This window comes from Chrysemys picta, chromosome 11 (genome assembly GCF_011386835.1).
Source record: "Chrysemys picta bellii isolate R12L10 chromosome 11, ASM1138683v2, whole genome shotgun sequence".
Classification (NCBI taxonomy): domain Eukaryota; kingdom Metazoa; phylum Chordata; order Testudines; family Emydidae; genus Chrysemys; species Chrysemys picta.
The window spans coordinates 69,512,802-69,538,578 of NC_088801.1; the positions used below are offsets into that span (position 1 = coordinate 69,512,802).

At 47.9% G+C, this 25,777-nt stretch overlaps 1 protein-coding gene across 9 annotated transcripts in view; it reads left to right on the plus strand.

Annotated features, from left to right (window-relative positions):
• Positions 1–25,777, plus strand: part of SH3BP4 (SH3 domain binding protein 4) — a 177,872-nt gene that overhangs the window by 30,976 nt on the left and 121,119 nt on the right. Inside the window, exon 1 of one of the 9 annotated variants that reach the window (XM_065561132.1) lies at positions 9,016–9,335. The exons of the other annotated variants lie outside the window; for them this stretch is intronic. The gene's annotated coding sequence lies outside the window, so the exon portion shown is untranslated. Of the gene's footprint in view, positions 1–9,015; positions 9,336–25,777 lie in introns of those variants that run through there. 9 annotated transcript variants of the gene reach the window in all.

Here is a 25,777-nt window from a genome sequence, read left to right on the forward strand (position 1 = left end):
CCCCTGTGCCCTGTTAGTGATTGGGCTTGAGCATAATCCTGACTTTGATATCAAGGCTTCACCTGATAGGCGTCTGGAAACATATTTGTTCTGTAAACATAAAAGAATTATTCTGTCCATGCCAACTTGTTAATGAGTTACAGCTCTTCTTAAATACCCACTGTTGTCATCAGCCTGGTAGAGAGAGGTGTGTGTTTGAGACGTAGTAGATGGTATGCTTATCAGAAAGACCTTATCTAGAGTTGTGGGGTGGTAATTCATATAAGAGCTAAGTGGTGTTGGCCTCTTTGTAGATCTCAAAGCACTTTACAAAGGAGAAGTTAGTCTTCTTATCCCCCATTTCACAGATGAGGAAACTGAGGCATGGGGCAGGGCAGTGACTTTCCCAGGGTCACCCAGTAGCCCAAGTGGCAGAGCCTGGAATAGCACCCAGGTCTCCTGAGCCCCAGTCCAGGTCCCAGTCTCCAGCCCCACAGCCTCCTAATGCTCATTCTAGCTTCTTACAATGAGAGTAAGATTTTGATTCAGTATTTCAGATAAGATCTGAAGATCTAATTCTGCCACCTTTTAATCGCACTGAGCTGTACCATTTCCCCCAGATTGCAAACAGCCCCAGGTAGATTGCAGGGACAAAGTAAAGGTACAACTTAATGTGAGTGAAGAGCCAGAATGCAGTTCCTAGTGGAAACTGAGGGCTGGTCTACACTGGGGGGTGGAGGGGGAGGATCGATCTCAGGCCTTGTCTTCACTTACCGGAGGGTCTGGCGGCAGGCAATCGATGTTCTGGGATCGATTTATCGCGTCTGGTTAAGACGCGATAAATCGATCCCGGATCGATCCCGGAAGTGCTCGCAGTCGGCGCCGGTACTCCAGTTCGCCGAGAGGAGTACGCGGCATCGACGGGGGAGCCTTCCTGCCACGTCTGGACCGCGGTAAGTTCGGACTAAGGTACTTCGAATTCAGCTACGTTATTAACGTAGCTGAATTTGCGTACCTTAGTCCGAAGTGGGGACTTAGTGGGGACCAGGCCTAAGATACGCAACTTCAGCTATGTGAATAGTGTAGCTGAAGTCAAAGTATCTTGGATCGAATTACCTGGGGTCCACACGGCACGGGATCGACGACCGCGGCTCCCCCATCGACTGCGCTACCGCCGCTCGCTCTGGTGGAGTTCTGGAGTCGACGGTGAGCGCATTCGGGGATCAATATATCACATCTCGTTAAGACGCGATATATCGATCCCGGATCAATCGATTGCTACCCGCCAATACGGCTGGTAGTGAAGACGTACCCTGAGTGGCATCTGAACTTCTGCTCTCGCCTCACTAGTGATGGTAATGAGAGCTCATGCTAAGGAGGTGCTGTCTGAGTGTGGGGAGAAAATCTTGAATTGTAAGTCCTTTTTAGTCCTTCATTTTACCTCCTCCTACAATAGCAGAAGGAAAAAATGTTTTGGAACCTTCCTACGTAGCTGGAATTTCTCTCCTTCACTGTTGTCACTTAACAAGATATCTGTGTACAAACCCGGGCTTTCCGGGGTGTAATTAGAACTGGGCCTGTGGTGCGCATGTGAGACCTCTCTTGTTGAATCTCCGCTTGGGCTCTAGCCAAGATAACACCTTGCAGGACTCCAGAGAGAAATGAGAGCCAAAGCATCAGATGGTCTCAATATGTTTCCTACCCCTGGAAAAAAAAAGATCAGTGGTAACTAAAAATCGATCTTTTTGTGGAGTATATTGAAGGGTTGTGTGCATGTTTGGCTGACAATCTTGCTACTCCTTTAGTGCTGCAAACCTTGGGCCCCTCTTTAGTTACGGACACATCATGGTAGATTGTGCTGCTCCTGGCCAGAATAAGGCCCTCAGTTATTGCAGATATTTCTATAACTTCCCCTAAGAGATCAACTCTCTCAATAATGACCACGTTAGGTTTTTTCTCCCTGTATGTACGCTAGCCCTCAGCAGCACCTGAGCACTGCCCAGGAACTTTGCCGTGAGGATGAGCAGAGCCAATAAAGCACTAAGGGAGACTATACGCTGCTCCATGGCTGGGTCTATTCGATTTAGTAGGTGTGTCAGGGAGCCGTTCTGAGCCTTGAACAGTGGCTGAGGCCCTTGGTAATTTCAGTTAGCAATGAACTGCAGAGCTGATTGCAAATTGCGTATAAAGGGCTGTTTGAACTCCTTCTGTAAAGCAAAACGCTTTGTTAGTGCTAACAGGTGTTAATGTGGCAATACTAGGGTTACCATACGTCCGGATTTTCCCGGACATGTCCGGCTTTTTGGGCTCCAAATCCCCGTCCGGGGGGAAATCCCAAAAAGCCGGACATTTCCGGGAAAATCGGGACCGGCGGGGCTGGGCTGGGTGCCGGCGGGGCCGGCACCCCAGGGCCCGAGCCGACCCAGGCTGGAGACACCGGGGGGGGGGGGCCAGACTGGGCCGCGCCTCCTCCCCCCACACCCCCCTTACCTGCTTCAGGCTTCCCGCGAATCAAATGTTCGCGGGAAGCAGGAGAGGGGGCGGAGTTGGGGCGGGGACTTTGGGGAAGGGGCGGAGGTGGGGCGTGGGTGGGGCTGGGGGCGGGGCCGGGGCCCTGTGGAGTGCTCTCCTTTTGGAGGCTCAAAATATGGTAACCCTAGGCAATACAGTAGCAGACTCAAGGATTATAACAGTGGGAAATTCCAAACACACCCTTTTTGTGCCTCAGGATGGGTCTTTAAGGGCCCTAGGTTTGTGTCCCCTTTTTGTGCTGCTTTACTTGCAAAGAAAAGTTGAATTTTTTAAAATAAATGACCTTAGAAATCATGGGGAGGGTAAAGACTTTCCCCCTCTTCCTGGCTTAGGTAGAGGACTTGTTTGCTCTAATATTTGAAAAGATAACCTAGCAATATCTTCTGGGCCTAGACCAGCTGTGGGAACACCAACGGTCGGTGATGGGACACTACAGAGAATTCTTTCCCATGTGTCTGCCTGGTGGGTCTAGCCTACATGCTCAGGGTCTAATTGATGGCCCTGTTTGGGGTCAGGAAGGAATTCTCCTCCCCCACCCCCACCCCCCAAGATCAGAATGGCAGAAACCCTGGGAGTTTTTTGCCTTCCTCTGCAGCATGGGGCACGGGTCACTTGTAGGTTTAAACTACAGTAGAACCTCAGTTACGAACATCTCGGAAATGAAGGTTGTTTGTAACTCTGAAATATTCCTAACTCTGAACAAAACGTTATGGTTGTTCTTTCAAAAGTTTACAACTGACATTGACTTAATACAGCTTTGAAACTTTGCTATGCAGAATAAAAATGCGGCTTTCCCTTCACTTTCTTTTAGTAGTTTACATTTAACACCGCACTGTACTGTATTTTTTTGTTTTCTTTCTGCTGCTGCCTGATTGCATACTTCCGGTTCCAAATGAGGTGCTTGGATGACTGGTCAATTCGTAACTGCTGGACTTCTCTGCTTGCACCCCAGTCCAAGCAGGATTTGGCAACTTCACATGTAATTACCCTATATTGCGGAGTTCCCAACCACTGCAGTTAGTTGCTCAGCAGTTCCCATCCTAACCCTCCTCATCTCACTTTCATAAATGCCTTTCTGGGCAGAATTTACTAGCCTTTTTCTTCCCAAAGGGAATTAAGACTCCTTTTTTTGTGTGCAAAGTTTGAGGAATATCTTACTCCATTTTTGTGAGGTGTCTGTGTGGGGGAGAGGGGGACCTTTATCCCGCTTGAAAATCTTTGGGTGTTACTTCTCTTGAACAGGGCTGCTCTGTGGTCGGTCAGAAACACCTTGGAGCCCCAATTCTGTGGTACATCCCCGTGTGCCTGCAGAGCCCCACTGGTCAATGGGTGTCTGCACAGATGCAGGATTTCTCTCTGTTGGGGCCAGGTTTTACAGCTGAAAGATGCTGTCAATGTCCCTCTTCTCACTGGCAATCAGGCCTCTAGAGAGGCAGCAGGGCCTAGTAGCTGTGGCCTTGGACTGGGACCCAGGAGGCTCATGTTCTGTTCCTGGCTCTGCCACTCCCTTTCTATAGGACCTTGGGCAAGTCACTTCACCTCTCTGTGCTGCTGTTTCCCCTCCCGCCCTCTGTCTTGTCTGTTTGGATCGTAAGCATTTTGGGCCTGGGACTGTCTCTGTGCTTGCACGGTGCCTAGCACAACAGAGCCTTGATCCTGGCTGCAGCCTCTAGGCATAACCTAAATAACCATTGCATGGTTTGATCTCTCTGTTAGATGGCTTTGATTTTGTCCAAGTGTAGGGCAACTTGACTTCTGTCGTGGGCACACGCCGAAGGCTTGTGGCGTGAAGCCGGGAGCTGTGCGCTTGGACCCAGTGTGTGCACAGCTTGGGGAAGTGCATGCTGGCCAAAGCAGATGAAAAGGCAGCCATTGGGCTTTGTAGTTAGCTGCGGAGGAGAACTACAAAACAATCCCTTACGGAATCAGAAAGGAGGGCCCAGACGCAGCAGCGTTGGCCCCGCCATGCTCATTGCAGTCGGTGAGACTATTCCCTGTGAACTACTCCCATGCGGGCAGTGGACTGGACTCGATGACCTCTCGAGGTCCCTTCCAGTCCTAGAATCTATGAATCTATGTGTGTTCCCCGAGGCGAGCAAAGCATACACAGCCTGGCCCGCCTCCCAGCCACCCCTTTCATATTTATTTTATATCTTAGTGACCGGCTGTGCAGCAGTACAAAGGAAACTTATTGTTGGCAATACACCAGCTCATTCTTCTCGTGTTTTTGTTATGTGTCTGTTGGGAGCTATTTGTAGTTATTGTGTTTGATAACACTGTTCCCTGCACCATGCTGTTCTGTCAAGGGAGGGAGTGGGAGGCTGTACATGAGCATCCTGGAGAAAGAGACTCCTGGTCCGGATGTTGCACAAAATATTTGGGGATTAGAGAAATGTATTGCTTTAAGAGCAAACTGGATCGTTTTGGAGGATGGGCAGTGAAGAAACCCTGATTAAAACCCTAGCTCCATAATTCTGTATGTGGCAGAGGTGAGGCTGGCTTCTCAAAGGAGCCTTCAGAGGGTCGGGTGCCCACATTTTAATGGAATTTAGGGTTAGACCCACGCTTTCCAAGGTCGCACCTGCAGTGTGCCTGCGCTTACCCAACCTGCTCACTTGCCTGCACACAGGGGCTGGAACCTTGAGAAAATCTGCCCAAAATGAGGCTGTCTGTAACTTTTTTAAAGCAGGTGCTTGTGAGTTGGTTCCTCTGAGACCTGCTGAAGCTCTGTTCTTGTAACTAACTCATTACAGCCACAGACTCAAACTGCTTACACTTGAGGGCACGTGCTGTGCCAGGTACTTGCCACCCTTATGCTAGCTAGCACCTTATTCTGCAAGTAGTCCTGTTGGCTTGAGTGGAACTGTGCTGATTTGTACCAGCTGTGGGTCTGGCCCCCTTACTCCTGCTGTGTCAGAATTTAGCATTTAGATGGAGATTTTCAATGCTGTCTAGGGGATTAGGATATCCAAATTCGGTTTGTTTTAATGGGCATTGGGAGGCCACGTCGCTTGGGCTGAGACTTCCGAGCTGCTGTAAATAATTTAGTTTTGTTTTCTTTAAAAAAATCTTGCAGCTCACCATCATCTAGGTGATTTTGAGTACTCGTCCAGTGTGGTGTCTCGCAGGGCCAATGGCGAGAAAAGAACCAGCATGACAATGCTGCTCACCCCTATAGCATTTAAGCATGACAGGTTTTTTTTTTTTTTTTTTTTTTTCCCCCCATCCATTCTTGGTCTCCAGTGAGGCGTGAGTACCCATCACATCTCCCAAGCACCAGTCCTGACACCTGCGGTGGACCATGGCCTCGGAGTTGAGCTCCATTCAATGGACAGCGCTAGTAGCAACCACACAATAGCGTTGTCCATGTGGAACTGGCTGCCCGATGAAGTGGACTAGCCTTGCATAGCCAGTGTGGCACTCTGTAGCCTCTCCTAGCTCTTCCTTTCAACTTCCTGTGTGACATAGTGCCAGGCTGATGTAGCGTATTAAGTGAGATTGCTTCTGTGGCTGCTGGTTTTGATAAGCTAGATCAGAGGCGTATATGCAAAAAGCTTCTTTCTCTTCCACTATGGAGGCCTGGTGTTGGGAGAACTGGAGAGCAGTGATGCTCCTACAAACCTTTTCCACTTGGAATTAGGTGGGAATAAAATTCTGAAATCATCTCCCAAAATTCATGGGGGGGCGGCGTAGGAGGAAACCCCACAGAAGTCAGTTTGTCCGTTGACTTTGGAGTTGGATTAGATCTCGGTAGGATCTAGTCTGTCACTTTTTAGCTTTCTCAGAACAAGATACCGAGAAGCAAGTGCAGTACATCAGTAGTAAGAAGAACAGGAATACTTGTGGCACCTTTAGAGACTAACAAATTTATTAGAGCATAAGCTTTCGTGGACTACAGCTCACTTCCTCGGATGCATATAGAGGAAGTGGGCTGTAGTCCACGAAAGCTTATGCTCTAATAAATTTGTTAGTCTCTAAAGCCTTGGCTACACTGGCAATTCACAGCGCTGCACTTGCTGCGCTCAGGGGTGTGAAAAAACACCCCCTCTGAGCGCAGCGAGTGCAGCGCTGTAAAGCGCCAGTGTAATCAGCGCCTGCAGCGCTGCACGGTCGCTCACAGTGCTACAAGCTATTCCCCTCGGAGAGGTGGAGTACTTGCAGCGCTGCGAGAGAGCTCTCGCGGTGCTGGCGGCGCAACTACACTTGCGCTTCACAGCGCTGCCGCGGCAGCGCTGTGAATCCGCGAGTGTAGCCAAGGCCTAAGGTGCCACAAGTACTCCTATTCTTTTTGCGGATACAGACTAACACGGCTGCTACTCTGAATACATCAGTAGTGGCTGCCCTAGAGTCTTGGGTACAGGGCCTGCTACCTCTCTGCCATGTGACAGTGGTCACCATTTGTGTGCATCTTACAGCTGTAAGCAGAAAAGGCTTTGGGGGAAGGGATATGGAGTGAATGACTTTCTTGCATCACTGTTTGTGTGGTTAAACAAACCCCCAGGGTCTTGGGTTAGTGCAATGTGAGAAAAGATCAATGTCCTGGTATGTGTTGAAACCTGATGTGCTTGAACTCTGACCAGGTATTTTGGATTGAGATATTTCTGTGCAAACCTAATCATTAGCATTGCATCTGCAGTGGGAATTTTGTTTCTAGGAGGATTTTTGGCCTGAATGGCTTGCAGCTGATGGAAGATCAGCTGTGAAGTGAGAAACACGTTTAAAAATCTAGTATGTCACAATTCTTGAGAAGGTATTGCAGTCGGTTTCTAGGTGTTCAGAGACGTTTGTTTATTCCTATTCATCTCCCTGTTTTAAATTCAATATCCCTTTAGGGCACGTAATCTTGTTGAAGGTCCTAGCCCTTCCCCAGTGAAGCTGATCAAGATAGGAAGGTCTGGCAGATGAAAGCCATGATGAATTTGCAATGCCTTCAAAGTGTGGCACAAATGTAAAGCAGCACTGATGGCTTTTGCTTTAAAGCTTTATTACTAATGCAGTACCTGAAATAATTGGTATTTGATGATTATTATTATTATTATTTGCAAGCGAAAAGGTCGTCTTACCAGCTGTATTTCTCTAAAACTTTTTATATTTGCTTGTGTATGGTGAATCTGGATTGTTGGCTGCCTGAAGAGGAAGCCCAATCAGCAGAACAGGGCTGCCCAGAGGATTCAGGGGGCCTGGAGCAAAGCGGGGGAGCTGCAGCACTTGTACTCACCCGGCAGTGGTCCGGGTCTTCGGCATTTTGGCAGCGGGGAGCCCTTCAGTCGCTCCGCGTCTTTGGCAGCACTAAAGGGGACCCCTGCCGCCGAAGACCCGGACCGCTGCCGGGCTAGGGCTCGCGGGGCTCCCGCCGCCGAAGACCCGGACCGCCACCGGGACAGGGCTCGCGGGGTCCCTACGGGGCCTGGGGCAAATTGCCCCACTTGCCCCCCACTCTGGGCGGCCCTGCAGCAGAAATCCTAATTACATCTCTGAACTCTCTAACTTACTTTAATTTAAAAGTCATGTAGGAAAAAGACACTGTTGTTGTGGGGTGTTTTTGGCAAAAAAAAAAAAAAAGATTGCTTTTTTGAAAATAGGACAAGCATGATTGAACATTAGTGTTGGCTACAAAAGGGTTTGGCTTATGATCATAGAGCTCTGTTCTTTTCTTCAAATGAATAATACAGAAGAAAATGTGTTTTTTAAAAAACACTTTCCCCCCCCAAAAAAGTGCGTTTTAAGTTCTTCATATTCTGCATTTTGCCTCTTTGACATAGTAAAACTCCAGCCTGTAAAACTTGCAATTGGCTTTTTTCTGATCATCACTGTATGTTCTTTACTCTGAAGTACTAAAATATTTTGAGTACATTGAAACTGGCTGTGACGATGCTAAGCCCTGGCCTACACTACAAGTTTAGGTCGAATTTAGCAGCGTTAGTTTGATTTAACCCTGCACCCGTCCACACGACCAAGCCTGTTTTGTTGACTTAAAGGGCTCTTAAAATCGATTTCTGTACTCCTCCCCGGCGAGAGGTTTAGCGCTAAAATCGACCTCGCTAGGTCGAATTTGGGGTAGTGTGGATGCAATTCAACGGTATTGGCCTCCAGGAGCTATCCCAGAGTGCTCCATTGTGACAGCTGTGGACAGCACGCTCAACTCTCAGATGCACTGGCCAGGTAGACAGGAAAAGCCCTGGGACCTTTTGAATTTCATTTCCTGTTTGGCCAGCATGGCGAACTGATCAGCACAGGTGACCATGCAGAGCTCATCAGCAGAGGTGACCATGCAGTCCCAGAATCGCAAAAGAGCTCCAGCATGGACTGAACGGGAGGTACTGGATCTGATTGCTGTATGGGGAGAAGAATCCGTGCAGGCAGAACTCTGTTCCAAAAGATGAAATGCCAATGTATTTGCCAGAATCTCCAAGGGCATGCTGGACAAAGGCTACAACAGGGACACACAGCAGTGCTGCATGAAATTTAAGGAGCTCAGGCAAGCCTATTTAATAAAAAAAAAAAAGGAGGCAAACGGTCGCTCCGTGTCAGAGCCCCATACATGCCGCTTCTATGATGAGCTGGATGCCATTCTGGGGGAGAGGGGGACCATACCACTACCCCACTACTGTCTGTGGACACCTGAAAAGGGGGAGTCTCACGCAACAGGGATGAGGATTTTTTGGATGAGGAAGATGAGGAGGAGGAGGAGGAGGTTGAGGATAGCACACAGCAGGCAAGCGGAGAATCCCTTCTCCCCGGCCGCCAGGAACTGTTCATCACCCTGGAGCCAATACCCTCCCAAGGCAGACTCCCGGACCATGAAGCCGGAGAAGGCACCTCTGGTGAGTGTATCTTTGTAAATATAATACAGGGTTTAAAAGCAAGCGTGTTTAATGAATAATTTGTCCTGAGGACTTGGGATGCATTCGCGGCCAGTACAGCTACTGGAAAAGTTGGTTAACATGTCTGGGGATGGAGCGGAAATCCTCCAGGGACATCTCCATGAAACTCTCCTGGAGGTACTCTAAAAGCCTTTGGAGAAGGTTTCTGGGGAGGGCTGCCTTATTCCATCCTCCATGATAGGACACTTTACCACACCAAGGCAGTAGCAAGTAGTCTGGAATCATTGCAGAGCAAAGCATTGCAGCGAATGGGCCTGGGCTTTGGTGGCATTCAAGTAACATCCGTTCTTTATCTCTCTGTGTTAGCCTCAGGAGAGTGATATCATTCATGGTTGTGGTTGAAATACGGGAAATTTGTTTAAGGGGATATTCAGAGGTGCCCATTCCTGCTGGGCTGTTCCCGTTTGGCTGATAGGGATCTTCCCTGATACTAGCCATGTGGGGTGTGTGTGGTGAAGCGATGATCCCAGATAATTGGGGGGGGATGGTTGGGTTGTGCTGCACATTCACCCTAAAACCGCAGCCCCTCCTTTTAAATTGCCAACCCAATGGGCTTTGGAGGGCACTGCTGTTTGAAGAAGCCGAAACTCTTTGCCTTACCATGGCTGCCTGCAAGCTGAATTCTGTTGCCCAGCCGAGCGTGTGATGTCTCACACCACATCGGCAGGCATTCAATATAAGAGGCAAAATGTGACCTTGTACCAAAAGCACATGTGCTATGTAATGTGAATCGCTTGATTCAGTGTGAAATAGGCTTTGCTTTTTTTCTCCCGCAACTGCAAATGTTTCTACACTCCCCCTATCGTCTCCGTCCCAGAGGCTAGTGCAGATTAGAAGGCAAAAAAAACGCACTTGTGATGACATGTTCCCAGAGCTCGTGCAGTTCTCCCGCACTGAAAGAGCTCAGCAGAATGCGTGGAGGCAAACAATGGCAGAGTCTAGGAAAGCATTAAGTGAACACAATGAGAGGAGGCAGGATGCAATGTTGAGGCTAATTTTTTGAACTGTAGTGTGGCCTTGTCCTTCCCTCCTCCCTTCATCCAGCACCCCACCAGATGCTTACCTCCTCACCCACCCCTCTCTGGCTATCTTGCAAGTTTTCCCCCTATTTGTGTGATGAATTAATAAAGAATGCATGATTTTGAAACAATAATGACTTTATTGCCTCTGAAAGTGGTGTTGGAAGGGGGAGGTCAGCTGACTTACAAGGAAGTAGAGTCAACCTAGGGGGCGGGTTTTCATCAAGGAGAAACAAAGAGAACTGTCACACTGTAGCCTGGCCAGTCATTAAACTGGTTTTCAAAACTTCTCTGATGCACAGGGCGCCCAGCTGTGCTCTTCTAACCGCCTGGTGTCTGGCTGTGCGTAACACTGTCTAAAATTTTTGAGAAGTTGTCTGCTTCAGAGATAAAATGTGCTATTTATTATGTATTTTGATGTGCTGAATTCAAATAGGACAATTAAAACAACTGATTGGCTACTGTTTCTAAGATATTTAAGGTTTTACATTTTAGGTCTATGTATATTGTGTAGATAGTAGAGTTTTAATCATAAATTGTAAACCTAGGTCTTTTCATGTGTTTATGGTTGCTTTACATGATAATATTTCACCTGTCCTGTTTATGTAACACTTTAAAAACCAGCAAAAGGGTTATATAAATAAAATGTATTATGAAACAAAAGGCAAAAAACTATTATGTACATAGTTTAGTCCTATTCAGTGTCTACTCGGCGCTTCTTGGCTTGTCTCTTGTATTCATTAAATGGAGCATCTCTTGTCACTGTCCAGCAATAGTCTGCAAGCATTGATGGGCTCCATTTGCCCTGATAGCGTTTCTCCATTGTTGCAATGTCCTGGGAAAATCACTCGTCGCTCACTGCTCCGCAGTTCGGTGGAAAAAAATCTAGATGAGAGTGCAAAAAATGTATCTTTAGTGACATGTTGCAACCAAGGCTTTTGTATGCCTTGAGGAGGTTTTCCACCAACAACCTGTAGTTGTCTGCCTTGTTGTTTCCGAGAAAATTTATTGTCACTAACTGGAAGGCTTTCCATGCCGTCTTTTCCTTGCCACGCAGTGCATGGTCAAATGCATCATCTCGAAGAATTTCACGAATCTGAGGACCAACAAAGACACCTTCCTTTATCTTAGCTTCACTTACCTCTGTGGAAAATTTCCAAGGTTACTTGAAAGCTGCTTGTGTTTTGTCAATGGTCTTGACAAAGTTCTTCATCAGACCCAGCTTGATGTGTAAGGGTGGTAACAAAATCTTCCTTGATTCAACAAGTGGTGGATGCTGAACACTTTTCCTCCCAGGCTCCAATGACTCTGGGAGTGGCCAATCTTTCTTGATGTAGTGGGAATCTCTTGCACGACTATCCCATTCGCAGAGAAAACAGCAGTACTTTGTGTATCCAGTCTGCAGACCAAGCAAGAGAGCAACAACCTTCAAATCGCCACAAAGCTGCCACTGATGTTGGTCATAGTTTATGCACCTCAAAAGTTGTTTCATGTTGTAATAGGTTTCCTTCATATGGACTTCATGACCAACTGGAATTGATGGCAAAACATTGCCATTATGCAGTAAAACAGCATTAAGACTCGTCTTCGATGAATCAATGAACAGTCTCCACTCATCTGGATCGTGAAGGATGTTGAGGGCTGCCATCACACCATCGATGTTGTTGCAGGCTACAAGATCACCTTCCATGAAGAAGAATGGGACAAGATCCTTTTGATGGTCACGGAACATGGAAACCCTAATATCACCTGCCAGGAGTTTCCACTGCTGTAGTCTGGAGCCCAACAGCTCTGCCTTACTCTTGGGTAGTTCCAAATCCCTGACAAGGTCATTCAGTTCACCTTGTGTTATGAAGTGTGGTTCAGAGGAGGAGGATGGGAGAAAATGTGGGTCCTGTGACATTGATAGTTCAGGACCAGAAGTTTTCATCCTGTTCCTCTTCCTTGTCTGACTCAAGTGAGAGTGATTCTGGTGCATCAGGAACCGGCAGTCCTTCTCCGTGGGGTACTGGGCGTATAGCTGATGGAATGTTTTTGGATAATGCACAGTCCACATTTTCTTCTTTGACACACCTTTCCCAACTGGAGGCACCATGCAGAAGTAACAATTGCTGGTATCTGTTGGCTCTCTCCAAATCGTTGGCACTGCAAAAAGCATAGATTTCCTTTTCCTGTTCAACCACTGGCGAAGATTTGTTGCACAAGTGTTGCAGCATATGTGTGGGGCCCACCTCTTGTCCTGATCTCCAATTTTGCAGCCAAAATAAAAATGATAGGCTTTCTTAACCATAGTGGTTATACTGCGCTTTTGTGATGCAAAAGTCACTTCACCACAAACCTAGCAGAAGTTATCTGCACTGTTCACACAAGTACAAGGCATCTGTGCTCACTTTGGCTAAACAGAAATGTGTCCCTTTGCAAAATCAAACACTGACAAATAAGAGAGCACGACACTGTATGATTTCTAGAGCTGATATAGGGCAATTTGTTCAGCAGAGTGATGTAAGCTTGGTTATGATTGCATCATCCATGACTTCTAGGAATAACATGATGCAATTCATATCATGTATGACGCAATACCAGCTTCAGATTGGATCATTCATTGTTTTGCCTAAAAAGCAAGTACTGTCCAAACCCAGTCATAGATTTATTCATAGATCCAGTCAAAGATGTATTTTAGTCATTTCTGGTTTAAATTGAGATCCCTTCCCTTTATAACTCACTTATCCTCCACCATTCCCAAGTCAAGGGTCATATATACTGACCCAATAGCATATCTTGAAAACTAGAGCCAATCAACAATTTTAAGTATCATTTTCGTTCTCAGTGACCCAGAATTAGTAAAGTTTGACTACATTTATTTCAGAAGCATTTTGGCTGTAGAGCAGTGTAATCAGCCGCCAGGCAATATGCCACAACCTCCCACCCCGCCATAAACTTCTTCACCTTACTCTCACAGACATTGTGGAGCACACAGCAAGCAGCAATAACAATGGGAATATGGGTTTAGTTGAGGTCTAACCTAGTCAGTAAACTGCGCCAGCGAGCTTTTAAACGTCCAAATGCACATTCTACCACCATTCTGCACTTGCTCAGCCTATAGTTGAACTGCTCCTTAGTACTGTCCAGGGTGCCTGTGTATGGCTTCATGAGCCATGGCATTAAGGAGTAGGCTGGGTCCCCAAGGATAACTATAGGCATTTCAGTATCCCCAATGGTAATTTTCTGGTCTGGGAAGTAAGTTCCTTCCTGCAGCTGTTCAAACAGACCAGAGTTCCTGAAGATGCGAGCGTCATCCCACATTGATGTCGGTGAAATGTCCCTTGTGATCCACCAGTGCTTGCAGCACCATTGAAAAGTACTAGTTGCGCTTTACGTACTGGCTGCCAAGGTGGTCTGGTTCCAAGATAGGGATATGTGTTCCATCTATCGCCCCACCACAATTAGGGAACCCCATTGCAGCAAAGCCATCCACTATGACCTGCACATTTCCCAGAGTCACTACCCTTGATAGCAGCAGCTCCGTGATTGTATTGGCTACTTGAATCAGCAGCCCCCACAGTAGATTTACCCACTCCAAATTGATTCCTGACTTCCCGGTAACTGTCTCGTGTTGCAAGCTTCCAGAAGGCTATCGCCACTCGCTTCTCAACTGTGAGGGCTGCTCTCATCTTGGTATTCTTGCGCTTCAGGGCAGGGGAAAGCAAGTCACAAAGTTCCATGAAAGTTCCCTTACACATGCGCAAGTTTTGCAGCCACTGGGAATCATCCCAGACCCGCAACACTATGCGGTCCCACCAGTCTGTGCTTGTTTCCCAGGCCCAGAATCGGCGTTCCACGGCAGGAATCTGCCCCATTACCACTATGATGTCCAAATTGCCAGGGCCCGTGCTTTGAGAGAAGTCTGTGTCCATGTCCTCATCACTATTATGATCGTGTGCTTCCTTGCCTGCTTTTGCAGGTTCTGCACATACTGCAAGATAATGCGCGAAGTGTTTACAATGCTCATAACAGCAATGGTGAGCAGAGTTGCAGCGGAAGTGGTGGATGCCACGAGAATAGATATTTATACAGCTTGATGAGAGGACCTGCGAGGTGGATTCATGGCACCAGGAGAGCAGCGTTGCAGCGGAAGTGGTGGAGGATGATGGTTAGCACCACGCACGTTTCCCGAGGAAGAACACACGTACTTGGAAGCCCATGACAGACAACATGGAGAAATTTGCTATTGAGACGAGCAGCAGAGCAGAGTTGCAGCGGAAGCGGTGTATGATGACGATTAGCAGTCCTACTGCACTGTCTGCTGACCGCAGCACCCAGGACACAACAGCGGCGGTGTCAGTGAGCTGAGCTAAGCGGGCTGCAGGCTTGCCGTGGTATGGCGTCTGCACGGAAAAAAGGCGCGAAACAATTGTCTGACATTGCTTTCATGGAGGGAGGGGCGAATGACAACATGTACCCAAAACCACGTGCAACAATGTTTTTGTCCCATTAGGCATTGGGAGCTTAACCCAGAACTCCACTGGGAGGTGGAGACTGCGGGAACTGTGGGATAACTACTCACAGTGCACCGCTCTGTAAGTCGATGCTAGCCACGGTAGTGAGGAAGCTCTCCAACTAAATGCGCGTAGGGTGGACATACGCAATTGACTGTATAAAATCTATTTCTAAAAGTTGGCTTCTATAAAATCGACCTAATTTCATAGTGTAGACATACCCTAAATCATCAATTAAAAAATCTGGGATCTGCTGTGAATTCATCCGGCATTTAGGGATATTTCTTCGTATAGATCCTGTTAGATGTAATGTTGGTTTGCTGATAGAATGTGTGCAGAAATCCTGCTGAATTCCTTTATCTGCTGAACTTCTCTTGAAATCTCAGTTTCTATCTGCTATAGCCCAATGCAACATAGTCTCTCTGCTGGATTATCTGTTTTTACATTAGGAATAGTTTGCCTGTATAGCTATACTGGTCAACCTGCCCAGTGGGGGCACAGCTTGTACTGGCAAAAGCACTCTTGCAACTTTATTTCTTTGTACTACCATAGCGACTAGGAGCCTAAATATGAACCAGGACCCTGTTGTGCTAGGTGCTGTACAAACAGAACAAAGAGAAGGTCCCTGCCCCCCCCCCCCCCCCCGAGCTTCCAATCTAAGTAGCAGTTCGGCGGGTGAAATATGCGATGTCAAAAGCACTTGTGTGCTGGTATAACTGGAGTTACGCTAGGGGTTTAGCTGGTGTAGGTGTCCTTAAACTCAGAAAGAGTCCTCCCAACTGACCTGGCCAAAGTTTCTAGCACAGCCCCAAACTATGCAACCTCCAAATGATTTCAAAATAAATTCCAAAACAATAGGCTTGGCATTCACTGGCTCCCCCCGCCGAGTGGGGTGGAGTAACTGTGGTGCAGTATTGCTGACCCCAAGCAGTCGAAACCTGAGATTTAAAACAATAATAAATGTTGGGTAGTTTTTATCTGCATTCTGACTCTGGAGCTGTTAGAGGCCACATTATCCAGCTTTCATCTGCAAGCGTGAGAGCTAGAAACTTCGTTAAATAAAGAGAGCTGAGATTTTCATGCCGCGGGTAACTCTAGAAGCCAGGACTGTAAGAGAGACACCCAAGAAGGTGAGACTTGCCGGAAAGTAGCAAGAGCCGGAGATGTGGGTGGGTGCAGTGCCGAGGTGGAGTGGGGTTTGTTGGTTTTGGTTTTGTATTTTTTAAGCAACATAAAACATTTTAATTTTTTCTCTAACTAGAAGTGTCCTGTTTCAGTTCAGTTTCTAGGTGTAGAACTCTCCTGTACTCTGGGACGTCTCTCTCTCTCTCTCTCTCTCTCTCTCTCTCTCTTTTTAAAAAAAGCGCTCCATTTAAAATAATTTAAGAAGTTATTTGCATCGCTGAATCAAGGTGCTTTGTATACAGATAAGTCACAGCTAATTTTGGTTGCAAGAGCACTTAAGCTCTCTGACCCGCTGGCTGCCTCAAGCAGGATCTCCAAGGGCTTTTCTAAACACCTGAGTTGTAGCAGTATAATGGATCCCAGACTAGATTCAGTTATACTGGTATCAGCACCTTTCCACTGCCTGTAAACTGATGTAATAAGCTATATGGATATAAGGTACCTTTTTATACTGGTATAATGACATCCACACTATGGGTTGTATTAGTATAAGTAGATTCATTGCACCGCTAATTGATATAGTTATAGCAGTACAAAAAACATGTACAGGCCAGGCCTTGGGGTTTGATCCTGCAGAAACTTATGCATGACCTCTGTAAATAGCTTTGATGGAACTAGTTGCATGAGTAAAGCTGTACACGTCTTTTTAGGGTCAGGCCTTTGCTGGTCAGCATTTGATCATCTTATTGGTGAGTCCATGCCGTTGCTGCTGAAGGGAAAGTACCAAGTATCCTGCTTATTCTCTGTTCCAGGACAGATGCCTCAGGTTGTGCCCCATCACAACAACACAAGTTAAAAATCGGTCTAGTTTTCGTGCAGCTTTCTGCATCTCTCTGACTGGCTGTTAGTAACTTTTTTGGACGAGGTCTGTGTTTGTATAAAAATCTTTTCCTGTAACAGCACAGCTTTTATTACTCTGCTGGATCTTGGGGTTAAGTCATCCTCACAATCATGTATTTGACAGTGTCGTCCAGGGGCGGGCAAACTTTTTGGTCTGAGGGCCGCATCGGGTTTCAGAAATTGTATGGAGGGCTGGTTAGTCGTGGCCCGGCCAGTCGTGGCCCGGCCCTCACCTCCTATCTGCCCACCCCCGGGACTCCTGCCCCATCCACACACCTCCCTGTCCCCTGACTGCCCCCGGACACCCGCCGCCCAATCCAACCCCTCCTTTCATTCCTGATGGGCCCCCCGGGACCCCTGTCCCATCCAACCCCCTATTCCCCCCCACCCCTATCCACACCCCTGCCCCCTGACCACCACCCTGAACTCCCCTGCTCTCTATTCACCCCTCCCTCCGCTCTGTGCCCCCTTACCGCACTGCCTGGAGCACCAGTGGCTGGTGGCACTACAGCCGGGCCATGCTGCCGCTGCCACCACGCAGCATAGGGTCAGGCCAGGCTCTGCAGCTGCACTGCCCCAGGAACTCGCAGTCCAGCTGCCCAGAGCATTGCGCCAGCGGCAGAGCGAGCAAGCTGAGGCTGCGGGGGATGGGGGACAGCAAGGGAGGGGCCAGGGGCTAGCCTGCTGGGCCAGGAGCTCAGGGGCCGGGCAGGACAGTCCCGTGGGCTGGATGTGGCCTGCGGGCTGTAGTTTGCCCAGTTAGAAATCCTTGTGGTGACAAATGTAGCGGTATTCTGCTGAAACAGAAGAGCAGTGGGAGCCTCCGGGGTGCAATCTAAAGGGCTCTCCAGCTTGGATTGGTACACCTTTTCAAAGGAGATGTGAAAGGCCATCCAATCAGAATGCAGAGGAGTTTAAAGGAGATGCTCTGTTATGCAGGTATAAATTACTGCAGAAGATGCTAGTGCAAGGGAGAATTTGTAAATAAACTTCTGACAAATGATTAGCAAAATGGTAAGGAATACTAGTTCCGACACCTGAAAGGTAAACACGTGTTGGATTTTTACTCTGGTGAAATATTTCTCTTCAGGGGATGAATTATTTGTTAAGTAACTGCCAGCAGAAAGCTGTGGGGACACATCGACTTGATAGGTGCAGAACTCCAGACGGGATGTGGGAGGCGACTCCTACGGCACAACTTCTGTTATGAACGTTGCTTACTAGATTGTCAGGCTTACATAGCAGTGAAGGGGGGAGACTTGTACAGCTTTCAAATGCGGGTGTAAGATATTCAGAGACTAGCCTCTACTCTAAATATACACAGCTATGTGTGTAAATGGACTCCGTTGACTTCAGTAGGGTTTAAGCATGTGTTTAATTGCTTTGTTGGATTAGAGCCTGAGTGTAAGACATGCACCTAACATTGACACACACGCTTTACCATTAACGTACTAGGTCTGGCTGAGTCGACACAATATACCTTTTCACGCCGTCTTTCAAGCTTGTCCTCAGCTCTCTATGCTTGCTTCCTGAGGAACAGTGAGTCAAGATCTCAGTCCTTCTCTTCACGGCGGGCCAGGCTGGCCCAGAGTGTCTAAGCGATCTCCTGAAGCTGTGGGATAAGGACTGTGAATAATAATTCTGCTCCACTAGCACCAAGGGTTCTTCAGACAAAAAGGGTGAAGCTCATCTGTGCCGGGGAAACCAGGGCCAACGCCGAACCACTCCACCTTCCTTGCTAAGTGCGCATTTGAAAAATGAGATCAAAATCCTACCAGAGCAAAATACCTCCTGCGCGTGCAATTCTTGCCCTGCTGAGAGGATGAGGGAGAGAATGAACCACATGTGACGGGCGTTAGTTGGGTCACTTAATGCATGATGGGAAGGCGCTCAGGTGCTACCTTGAGGAGGGTTGTTGGAGAATCTGCATAGACTAGATTGCCTTCTTTATTGGAACTCCACAGAATAAGAAACTCAGGCAAAAAATATTTTAAATGCGTGGGGTTTCTTGTCAACTTCAAGCATATTTTAGATGTTGCTTTAGCTCTGCCCCGTCTTTATTCAGAAAAGACTGATTCTGGGATTTAGGCCCTGACTTGGCATGGCCAGTGTCTACCTTGAAGCACATGAATAGTTCCACTGAATTCTGTGGGATCATAACTAGCTGCTCCAAGTTGAGAGCAGCCGATGAGCTTGTTTGTGCCCCTATTGATGTGAACCTGAGAAGGACCGAGGCTAAACAGTGAAATCTTGGGGCTTGTTGACATGGGGAGCTAAGCTGAATTAACAAGAGGTGTGAATTCACAGCATGTTTGTTCCAACACTTTAAACCCCTGCGTGGGGATGCTGCTGCAGAAGTAAAGCAGCGGTAGTTCAGTTTAGCCTAGTTGACTATAAGCTAAAGGCAGCTAAAGCCACTTCACTTCAGAAATGAGGGCATCCCCATGGTTCTAATGAGCTTTGATGCAATGTGAATTCACACCTTTAGTTAGTTTGGCTTCACTCCCCTTGGAGTCCTCCCTTTAGAAGCAAGCTTGTCTCTGTTTGTTCGTTCATTTAAATCTCATTTTTATCAGATATCCTGGCCTGTGAGGAGACTTAGGCCTTGGCTACACTTGCAGATGTACAGCGCTGCGTTAAACCTGACTTCGTGCAGCCGAGTAGGGAAAGCGCTGCAGTCTGTCCACACTGACAGCTGCCCAGCGCACTGTCGTGGCCACATTTGCGGCAATTGCAGCGCTATTGGGAGCGGTGCATTATGGGCAGCTATCCCACAGAGCACCTTTTCCCATTCTGGAGCCGTGGGTTGTGGGAAGGGGGCGTGGGTGCAGGGGATTCTGGGTCCTGTCCCAATGCCCCGTGATGCATCGCTTCGCATCCCAGAAATCCCTTTGTTTCCGTCCACCTTTGGCGCCATCTTTCAACAGTTTCTGTGCAGCACGATCTGTCTGCGGGAAATGAAGTCCGAATTGCTGAGGCGTATGCTGACCAGTCTCGCCAGCACGTCACGTTTGGCTGTCGAACTATTCCTTAAGATCCAAAGTGACAGTGAGGGTGAGGGGTCCGATGATGCTATTGGGCCGCGTAACGCGTACAACACGAAATTGCTTGTGGCATTCTTGGACATGCTCAGCACTGTGGAACGCTGCTTTTGGGCTCGGAAAACAAGCACCGAGTGGTGGGATCACATCGTCATGGAAGTCTGGGATGACGAGCAGTGGCTGCAGAACTTTCGGATGAGAAAAGCCACTTTCATGGGACTGTGTGAGGAGCTTGCCCCCACCCTGCGGCACAAGGACACGAGATTGAGAGCTGCCCTGCCAGTGGAGAAGCGGGTGGCTATTGCAATCTGGAAGCTGGCAACTCCAGACAGCTACCGGTCGGTCGCAAACCAGTTTGGAGTGGGAAAGTCGACCATTGCAAACTTGCATCAACACGATTCCAAGGACATTACTTGCATCCTACTCAGAAGAACCGTGACTCTGGGTAACGTGCAGGAAATAGTGGATGGCTTTGCACAAATGGGGTTCCCTAACTGTGGAGGGGCGATAGATGGGACGCACATTCCTATTCTGGCACCACCCCACCTAGGATCAGAGTACGTTAATCGGAAGGGGTATTTCTCTATGGTTCTCCAGGGGCTTGTGGATCACCGTGGCCGTTTCATTGACATTAACACAGGCTGTCCCGGAAACGTGCATGATGCACGCATCTTTCGGAACAGTTGGCTGTTCAGGAAGATGCAGGCCGGGACTTTTTTCCCAGAGCGGAAGATCACGGTAGGGGAAGTTGAAATGCCCATTGTGATCCTTGGAGATCTTGCTTACCCGTTAATGCCGTGGCTCATGAAACCCTACACAGGGAGCCTTGACAGCAGCAAGGAACGGTTCAACTACAGGCTGAGCCGGTGCCGAACAACTGTGGAGTGTGCCTTTGGCCGTTTAAAGGCCCGCTGGGGATCTCTGTAAGGGAAGCCGGACTTGGCCGAAAACAGCATCCCTGTGGTTATATCTGCATGCTGTGCCCTCCATAATATTTGTGAAGGGAAGGGTGAAAGCTTTACTCAGGCATGGACCTCTGAGGTTCAACACCTGGAGGCTGAATTTGCACAGCCAGAGAGCAGGGCTATTACAGAGGCCGAGCATGGGGCTGCAAGGATTAGGGATGCCTTGAGGGAGCAATTTGAGGCTGAAAACCAGCAGTGATATCTGGTGCCTTGCACAGGAGTGAAGTGCAGTAGTTCCAATCTTTAGGAATCAGTGTTTGCTAAGCAGACAAGCAGACTTGCAGTGCCTGTTTATTTCCTGGGCTAAGGAGTCTTTTACTTTATGCAATAATAAAGAATGTTTTCAAAGCCAAAAAATCCATTTATTGAAAAGAGAAAAAAAATTATTTATTGAAAAGAAACAAGGGGGTGGAGTGGGGAACAGTACAATCACAGATTCGCGTATGTCCTGTCTGGTGTGCTGTGCCGTGAGTGCTGCACTTCAGGACAGCTATACTGTGTGGTGATGGGGCTTGAGTGCAGAGGGTAAGGGCCGTGGTTTTCAGGGTTGGGTGGTGAAGATACTGGTGTTGGAGGGAGCGGGTGGCGTGAAGAACACGGAAGTTGGGGAAAGTGGGTTGGAGGTGACAGTGGGGCACAACGGAAAGAGTTTTGGGACAAGGGCTGTGTGTGTGTGTGGGGGGGGGGTGGCGTTTGCGGTACTGCTCCTCTTTCTGCATGGCTACGAGCTCCTGGGTAGAGTCTGCTTGGCGCTCCAGGATGCTTATGAGCCCATCAGTACTTTGCTGCCGGTGCTCCGTGCTTTGCCGTCGGTGCGCTGCATTTTCCTGGCGCATCCTGCTTTCTCTCTCCCTCCAGTTCTGTGCTTTCTCATTCTCTTTAATAGATTGCCACATCACTTCTCGCAGCATGTCTTCTTTGCTTTTTCGCGGTCTCTTCCTGAGTCTTTGCAGTCTCTGAGCAGGCGATAAGAGGGACGGCTGAGGTCTCAAGGTTGATGCAGCTGTATAGGCAAAATGCAACACTTAACAGAGGCAGCATTGTTTATACCAGAAAGAGTAATGAGTCCCCTGCACTTAAGGAGTAGAAAACACATAGGGTCTACACAATAGCATAATTTTCCCGTCCGAAACAGAGCACACACATCCCACGTGAGCCTCAAAATGGTGAGTAAGAGGGACCGATTGTTTCAGGGCTGCACTGTCCTCTGGGTTTCTGTGCCTTGGGGAGAGCCAACAGCTTAAGGGGGTACCTACACTGAACACTGTCCCAACATTTTCCACAGGAGTTCGTCCTGGACGATATCTCGCTGCTGAGGGTGACCTGGGAAGCAAGGGCAGTAGAGTTTGAACTGATGACTAGAGTGGCCAGGACAGGCATTGTGGGATACTGCCGAATAATTCTGGAGGCCATTCACAGCGCATTGGGCGGCCACACTGGCGCCGCAGTGCTGCAGCGGCAGTGCAATACTTGCTATTCCTCTCGGAGAGGTGGAGTACATGCAGCGCTGCAAATGCCTTGCCAGTGTGGACGGGGAGTGAGTTACAGCGCTGGGGGAGCCTTTACAGTACTGTAACTCACAAGTGTAGCCAAGGTCTTAGAAGCCCTTGCATTGCTTCCAGGGTCTTGTCAGGTTTACTAAAGAAACCTATGCATGTTTGTTTTTGACAGTGTACTGCTGTTACTGGTAGGTAAGTGCTGCAGGAGAAACCGCATGGATAAAGGCTTGTGTGCACTTGGAAACTTCCTGACCCTGCTATTCTGGAATAACTCCCTGTGTGCAAGATTTTAAGATGGACAAGCCCTTAGTCAACCAGGAGCAGATTGAAGCTAAACCAAAATAAACCTCACTTAAACTGAAATCAGATTGCTGCTCAGCCTTTTGCATTTGTTGACTACATCTGTCTAAAATTACAACTTAAACTGAACCAATGCATCTTTCTGGAGACAAGCTTTTGGGATTAGCCCCTAAGGTTTGAATTGGAGAGTTCCTCAAGCAGTGCCTAAGGCCAGGGGGAAGGAATGAAACCCGAGAGGACTAAAACTTCTGCTCTCCAGAAAAGCTGTGGAAAAGCAGTCTCAAAGATGCTGATTTATAAATTGATCTCGTGATTCTGTGGTTAATGAGTAAACAATAATACTGAGCAGCACTTGCCATCTGTAGATGTCCTAACAGTTCACAAAGGTGGGTAAGTGTCATCTCAATATATACAAGTAGGTAAACTTTTAGGCACAGATTGCGCAAACTGTTACACAGTCAGTCCCAACTCAGAGCCAGGAACTTCAAAAGCCAAATCTCCTGAGTCCATCATGTGCCTTAAAACTTTCACCTACCTCTAGTGGAAAAGAGAAGCACTGTGGGTGGGATCCCAGATGGCATTCTATATTTAAGGTGGATTTCGTGAGCCTCGATGTTGCACACCAGGCTGGCAAGCATTGCTTGCTGCATCCAGCATGTGTTGATGACACCTGGGAATCTTCGTGTCTGGAATGGGGCTGCATGGGCAGAGCAGTGAACTTGGAACAAAATCCCTGACCCATAGTCAGTTAGATTAGATTCCTTTCTGTGCATTCACGAGAAAACAGTGCTAGGTATGCCAACCAGTTAAGGTACTCGAGGCCCAGGTATAGCAAAAACATCATCTTGCAAATGTAACAATCAGTTTGGCTCCCTGCAAGGTGCTATTTTCAGAAAAGATGTGATTAAAAGTCCTGGTTTGGATTGGCTTTTGTTTTAAACACACCTGTTGTCTGAATGCCAAATAGCCCTGGCTCAAATGTAGAGGACAGTCCCTAGCGGTATATGGAGTACCTGAAGGTAGGGTGTAATCCACTAAAAGATAAACTGAGAACAGTACCTGGAATAATTAAATTGTATGTAAGAACATTAAATCAAGGTTAAGCTTTTAAAGAAGCTATTACTCAACTGAACTTTTTTTCCTGTCTCATAATCCAAAAAGGTTTATTTGCTAGCAAGAAGATGACAGCTAAATTTAGAACACTTAGTGTCCAAATAGAACATCCAGGAGATGGAGTAACAGTGCAACAGGTGGACCAAGACTCAAAATTGCTCGGCATCCAGCCCCCCTCTCTCCGCGCTAGTTGTGCCTGTCTGAACTCGAGCTACGTTAGTGATGGGTGGTCTCTGAAGGCATAGAGAAGGGCCCAAGTTCAGATTTCAGCCCAAACGCCATCCTGGGTGGTATGCAAAGTAAGGCTTGGTCCACACTTAAAAGTTAGGGCAGCATAACGATGGCATTTGGGTGTGACAGATCCACACCTGAGTGACACAGGTATGCCAACCTTACCTCCGGTGTATTTTCAGCTGGGTCGATGGATGAATTCTTCCTGTGACCTAGCTACCACCGCTCGGGAAGGTGGATTACCTACGTTGATGGGAAAAACCTCTTCTGTCACTGTAGGAAGTATCTACACTACAGCACTACAGCCTGTAGTGCAAACACAGCCTAAGACTGGAAAGCTGATGAGAACAAGTATTATTTTCAGTCAGGCCAAAGGTTCTGAGGCCAGCCTTTCCCAGGGAGAGTCAGGGTTTCTGATCCCCTGGCAGCTGTGAGTTAAATTGTTTAAACCTCCAAGGCGCTATTTGCTTTCTGGGAAAAGGTTCAGCTTGGAGGAGGCTGCGAGGAGCTGTCTGACAGCCGCTGCTAGTATGTTGGAGCTGCCGTGGCAGTGTCTATTGGCATTTGTCTAGCTTGAGAAATGCTGACTGGAGGCCAGGTGCTAGCAATCTGATTCAGCAGAAATGTGCTCTCAGGATCCTGGTGTGACACTCTGCTCTTGGTGTTCCTTGAGCCTGCTGCATGTTTGGCCCTTCGTTGTGCTAGTGCCCTATGGTAGCCAGTCTTTGGTATCCCTTAGTGCATTTGAAGGGAGCATCACTAAAAGGAACTATATGTCTCCCCCTGCCTGTCCATGTCCATTAGTCGCATGCCTGTGGGTTGCTTCCTCCATTGTTCCTGGTGTTTAAAGTAAGGACAACAGGGCCTTGATGAGGATCAGGCTGCTGGCAAATATGCGTTCTTGGAATATGTTCCATCCTTTTGTGGGAATATCTGACTGGGAATGAACTGTCAGCGATTGGGGAGGACGGTCATTGATAGGACAGTGGGGGGCTTTTAATGGCTATCTGGGCACATTACAAACTCACTGAGGCTTAATGAGAATGGACGTACTGGGAGAAAAATAGCCCAGAATGAAAGGGGTCTCCCAAACCCATTGGGATTGACCAGTGCGGTAGGTGTCTGGGCAGCAAAAGTGCCATAGCCATTTGCTTAAAATCCTAGAACCATAGGGTTAGAAGGGACCGCAAGAGTCATCTAGTCTAACCCGCTGCCAGGATGCGGGCTTTGTTGTGTCTAAACCATCCAAGACAGATGGCTCCAGCCTCCTCTTGAAAACCTCCAGGGAAGGAGCTTCCATGACCTCCCTACACAGTCTGTTCCATTGTCCTACTGTTCTCACAGTTAGGGAGTTCTTCCTGAAATTTAATCTAAATCTGCTCTGCTGTAGTTTGAACCCATTGCCCCTTGTCCTGCCCTCTCGGGCAAGAGAGAACAATTTTTCTCCATTTTTTTTTTATGGCAGCCTTTCAAGTATTTGAAGACTATCATGTCCCCCCCTTAATCTCCCCTTTTTCCAAACTAAACATACCCAGTTCCTTTAGCCTTTGCTCATATGGCTTGTGTTCCATCATAGAATATCAGGGTTGGAAGGGATCTCAGGAGGTCATCTAGTCCAACCCCCTGCTAAAAGCAGGACCAATCCCCAGACAGATTTTTGCCCCAGATCCTTCAATGGCCCCCTCAAGGATTG